Here is a 6,359-nt window from a genome sequence, read left to right on the forward strand (position 1 = left end):
GTTCGCTCTGAGGTGGTTCATGCATCCCAAAAGAGAAGGAGCTAATCCCTTGATGAGAGGAGCTATCCCTCTGAAGGAGGGCTTTATCCATTTGAAGGAGGACCTAGTAACCTCCCTCCATTGCACTATAAATTCAGGCATTGGGCTGGTTGCTAAAGAGGTTAGAAGCTGAAAAATTTTTAGGGTAAATGCTAGTGAGATCAAGACTTCCTAGTTGAGCTTAAGAGGAGAGATCACATACCTTTTGGCTTCATTGGGGAGTGAGTGAAGCTTGTCAAAGTAGAGGAGACTTCTTGCTGGACCCTGGGAGGAGCTTGAACAGCGTCAAGGCATAGGTTGTAAAGTTCTTCTTCTTTTGAATTAATACAATCAAACTCATTTTTCTCAACAAGTATCTCATGTTATTTGTTTCACGGACTCCTTGACTTTCATGTTAAATATGTTTTGTGAAATTGGCTTTTGAGGTGCTATTTAATTTGTTTCCCTTGTTTGTGTTGGCAGATTCGTGACAAAGGAGCTCATTTGGATCGAAGGAGCGAGGGCATCCACAAACTTGCATTGGACCTAAGGTAGGCCCTAAAAACACTTGTTTGCCATTGTTTATAAAAGCATATTTAGAGAAAGATAGTGTCTGGTTGGTTTGCTTGTCATTAGGTCTTCTTAAGATTCTAGGAAGGTCTATCTTGTCCGCAATATCGACTTATTCCGTGTGACAGGAGGAAAAACCCTTGACTACATATTCAATATGACCCTAAAAACTCTATAAAATCCCATCATCTGACTTCCTAGAATAGAGTGAGGTACTCTTCGTAAGGTTCAATAATGTCACCTATGTGAAGCTCTATTTGAACCATAGGGGCCATTACATGGAATTCAAGGGGAATCAATATTGGTTTCATGAATAAAGGATCTTATACAAGTGAGGTAGAGTTTTAAGGAAAAAAATTAATCTCACACAACAAAATTCATAGGAGAAAACTCAAAACTCGAATGCAGGGTATGCATAATAGAACCGTAAGTTTCGAAATAACTCATTGGAAGCCAATATTGGCAGTATTGAGTTGTATTGCTAGGGCTTCAAAATGGTAATAAAACTAGAGGCCTCGAGATGTTTCGATCACATGAAAAATGTCTACGTGTTGAAACTTATGCTTTCCAACTCATACGAGCAAAGCCATGTCATAATATAAACATACATTCCATTCAACATCATACTCTATCTCATATTTTACATGACCTATTGTTGTCAAGCATTAACTCTAGGAAGTATAACTTATCCATCACATTGGTGTATCGGTATTTTACCCATTACAAATATAATTATGAAAAGAAAAAATGTACATAGTTTTAGGTTATGCCACCTTATATTATAAAAAGACCACCTGAAACATAAGTATATAGATAAATAACGCTAGGTGTTTTTAAGTAATTTAAGGCCTATATCCTTTTTTATATAGTTTGGAATATGAAAATCATGGTTACATATATATTATAATAAAGTCCAAAATATAATTAAATCATTCATATTATAAAACCATATAGCATATAAAAACACCATGTCATAGGTGTACGCTCAATCCATAAGTAGGGAAAATAAACTGTGTCAGAGAAAAAATAAAAACACTAGGTTTATATGTGGAGTTGAAAAAACAAATCTATAATGTTATGAATTTTTCTCATAAAAACACAAGGAAAGAGATTTCTATAATTGTATGAGGATACTGTCATTTTTTCCAAGCAACAAGAGACATACATGAATCCATACGTGTTAAGATTTAGGATCTTCTTTTAAGTTCCTTCAAGATCATCATCAGAATCATAACATCAATGAAAAGAAGACTATGTTAAAGTTCAAAATAAACTAGCACAATCATTGTGTAGAAATAAAATCTCTGCTTGCAAAAAGGGTATTCATCATTTCAGATCACTAAGGCTCAAGAAGCATAGAGGAGGAACCCATTTCATTCGAAGAGTGTAAGGGGAGGTTGTTGGGTGGCCAACATGTATATGTTAAAACTAGGGAAGAAGCATTAAACAATAGTAAATAGGGTTTTCAAGTATTTTTGTGGCACTATTAGTTATGGATTGTGTTATCAAGGAAGACCATGATTGGATAGAGTGTTGGGAATACATGGATTTGTTGATGTAGACACGGCTAGAGATATGGATCACATAATATCTACAAGTGGGTATGTTTTTAACCTATTTGGAAAAGAAATTAGTTGGACAAGCAAAAGACAATATGTAGTGACACTCTAAACTACACAAGTTGAATACATGAAAGCCACTCATGCAAGCAACGAAGTTGTATGGTTATAGAGTTTGTGTTCAGGTATTAGGAGGGTCCAACAATTGGCGAGGATAGATTTTGATTGCGAGAGTGAAATCTTCTTTGCAAAGAACCTAGCTTATCATTGAAATACCAAGCATATTGATGTTCATAATCACTTCGTGAGAGATATGTCTGAAGACAAGTAGGTGATGCTAGAGAAAGTGAATACTTTCAAGAATGTGGTAGATTCATTAATAAAATTTACAGGCATTGAGAAATTTTCTTGGCACAGAGAGGCAATGGGCATTACTATCCTAGATGGATCATCATGTACTTATGTGATCCCCAATGTACAAATGAAACAACAAGTAGGAGAATGTTGGGTATGTGTTATATTCTTTGCAAGACTATCTCTATACACTATAAAATGTGCAATGCATAGCAAGGGAGTCATAAGGGGGCAACAACCCTTGAAAGAAAAAATGCATAATTTTTGCATCCATTTTTGGAAATTTTCAACACATGGCTTTTCCTAAAAGTGAATTTGTGGCACATGGTGGTTTTTCCAATGGTTTTGTAGTTTCAATTAAGTAACTATGGTTTTTTTCTAATCCAAGGTAGATGGATTGGTAGTTCATGGATGCCATGAGATATATATATTGTATTGTACTATTATACAAAAATATATATATTGAAAAATACTTGTTTGTTTTCCCGATTTGAGTTTCCAAGATAAAATCTCTATGTTAATGTGTGTGTCATTAGATATTTTTTGGTTTATTAAGAATATATTTGTAGCAATTAATTGTGTAATGATAAAACCTACATGATGAAGATAAAAAAGGATGGATTGTTAAATACAATGGTTGGCACATTAAGTTGCAAGCAATAATTTGTAGCTTAACAAAAAATTGGCACAATGGGCTGATTAGATGACTTGGTAGAAAACGAAAAGGAGAAATACTTTTCTATATGTTAGAAGGTTGGATAGGTTGATTAAGTTGTAGTTGGAAAATACTTTTATAACATGGGGATGTGCATGTTCATGAATTGGGTGTGATGGGTCTGGACTAATCATCTGACTATTTCAATATGTGGGGGGTCAATACTACATGGAAGCATGAACTTGGTTTGAAGTAAGGATGTAGTGAAGTGACAATGTAGTTCAACACTTTGACAAATTAGTAGAAATATTTGTAGTAAGTTGTAGAATGCATCAATAACACTAGTATAACTAGATTGCAATGAGGTAATGATAGTATGAGGAAGTGCAATAGAGTTAGGAAGAAAAAATTCCATCCATGGAGTAGTTGTATCAATTTGGGAAGATAATTGTTTAAAAGCTTGGAGCAATTCAATTAAGTGAATTTATCAAAATTTTGGATTTGTAGAAGCATAATTTTGGGCTTTCACATGAGCAATGTCACAAAAATTGGGGTTTACAAGAAGCGTAATTTTAGACAAAGGAACGAGTTTAAGCAAAAGATTTGAGATAGTAGAATTACATAAATTTTCAAGGATGACAATGAGTTTTGGTGGGGGAGGATGTAAGCCTTTGGATAGAGGGGCATGAGGCACCTTTGCTAATATGAGAAACACCTTTGCAAGAAAGAAAGACATGGATATATGGGTTTCCATAGCAACTTGGATAGATAGGGACAAAGTTTTGGTTTGTTAGATGAGTTGGCTAAGGTGCACTCAATGGAACGAAGTCCAATTAGTGGTACCTATCGTTGTATGGGACAAGTAGGAAAACCTTTGGTAGGACTAAGATATGTGGGATAAGGAGAATAGCTACCAAGATTTATGGTAGACACTAGCTTCATGAGAATGAGTGAAATGATTGATTAGACTCAACTAGTTTACAAATGGTGTGTCAGTTCAAATGAGAGAGCATGCATGCATAATTATTGGCATGATTGGAATGACCCAACATAAATGTTTGAACAAGACAAGAACCCCAAATGATTGGACACCTAAGACTTAACGCAACGAGCAAGTGGAAACCTAAGACTTAACACAATGAGCAAGTGAAACGACGTGAAGATTCACTCTTTTGAACAAGGAAAGAATGGATTATTATTGGAAATGATCTACAAATGCTTTTATAAGGTTACAAGCAGCATACACTAGGTAGAACAATCGGTACAATGATGGGAAAATAGGTTCAGTTTCTATAAGGGTTCGTGCAAGGACTAAGACGGAGGCAAGTCAGTGAGATGACTTCCTCAAAGTTCTATTTGGCTATGTAACGAATCATGGCTCCCTTATAACCATTGTATTGTAAACATCTTGTATCATATTTGTGAAATAAGTGTTGGTTACAATTATTTTGTCTAACATATATTTTTGTCCTTCCATGTCATGAATGACTATGTACACTTGTTTAGACTTAAAATATACAAGTGTAAATGTTTGAAGATGGCTCTTTCAAACTAATAACAATGGTATATTTTTCGTGCCAACTTTTGAAATCCTCCACTATGAATCATCATTAAGAGATGAATGGAGGATTTTATCTAACACTAAGAATAAATAATATAAAGATGCAATAAATAATATAAAGATGCTTTAAAGGATTAAAAAAAAACAAAATAAAACATTAGAAAATCAATATTAATTAGTCAAAAACTAATTACTTAATAAAATAATAATTTATATAAATATATACAAAATAAAATAGAAATATAAATTTCTAATATAAACCTATTCTCATAAATGTATTTCTATATATAAAGTTTTGATTAGTATATAAATTATTTTATAATAATTTTTGAAATTAAATAAACAAAAATTATCTCTAAAATAATAAATAGAGATAAGAAAGGCATATAAGAGTTTTTTTAATATTAGAAATTATTAACTATTAATAAGGAGAATAAGATATTGAGAAAAAAAATAAAAAGCAAGAATAATTATTTTAAAAAAATACAAAAATCAAACAATTAATTAAAAACTGTTAAATGTATTAAATTGTTAGAAGTGTTGAATTGACTCAATTGTAGTTCAAAGCTAGTTATGTGCATAGTCTAAGTGAAGAGGTATAATTAAAGTAAGTTCAGTTTGGTCGAGTGACAAAGTTGGCGTGAAGTACGTTAAGTTTGGTCTACCCACCAAATTAGAAAGACAACATTATTCATGACTAAAATAATGAGATGATTTGGGTTTTCCAAGTAAGCTTAAGCCAAAAAAAAAAAAACGGGGTACATTAATGTCTTCATTAGGTAATAAGTTGGATTTAGAGTTAAAATCTCTTAAAATTTCAAAATATGAAACTCTATTTAAACTATTACTATTTTATTGATAAGTATTAATTGAAAGAATCAATTTCACCAATAATAATTAAAAAATGCCATAGTCTTTAACGCGACTTTTTGAAAGCTTTTCCGGCGATTTTTTCCGGTGAAAATCCGGCAGTAATTTATTGAAATCCAAGTTTGATAACTAGTTTCTGCACAATGAAAGCGTCACAGGGGTTTTTCAGGGTGCTGAATCCGAATATGCTGTTAAAAAACCATTTTACCTACAACAAATCATGATTTCATCTCACTTTCTTCCGCCGGATTCCGTCACCGGAATCTCAAAAAGTCGCATTATAGACAACTCCTTAAAAAATTACATAAAAAAATAAAAATAAAAAGCGAACATATGTTTATGCTTAATTGTATATAATAATTTTAATTTTTTATTATTAAAAATAAACCAGCAAATAAATCAGTGTAGATGTTGCCGATCACATGGTTACTTTTACCCAAATCAAAGTTTGTCGTAGTTTTTCCCTCGAAAAGTGGATGTTATATTTTTTTTTACATTTTTTGATATTTTATTTTTTTTTAACATTTCTTTTGATATTTAAATAAACCATCAAATAACTTAGTGAGGATGTTTCTTGTCACATTGTTAATTTTATCTAATTTAAACAATTAATTAAATAAATAAATGAAATGTTTCTCGATAAATGATTGTTTTTAAGTGTTTTTTAAGACTTCATTTTTATCATGTCTAATATATTTCCACGATAAAATTAGGAATTGAATCAATAACTTTACATCAAATAAATAAGTGAATTTTTTTTTGCCAAATAGTT

This window comes from Pinus tabuliformis, chromosome 5_2 (assembly GCF_031772625.1).
Source record: "Pinus tabuliformis cultivar Carrire ecotype Pingquan chromosome 5_2, CPIR1, whole genome shotgun sequence".
NCBI classification, from domain to species: Eukaryota; Viridiplantae; Streptophyta; class Pinopsida; order Pinales; family Pinaceae; genus Pinus; species Pinus tabuliformis.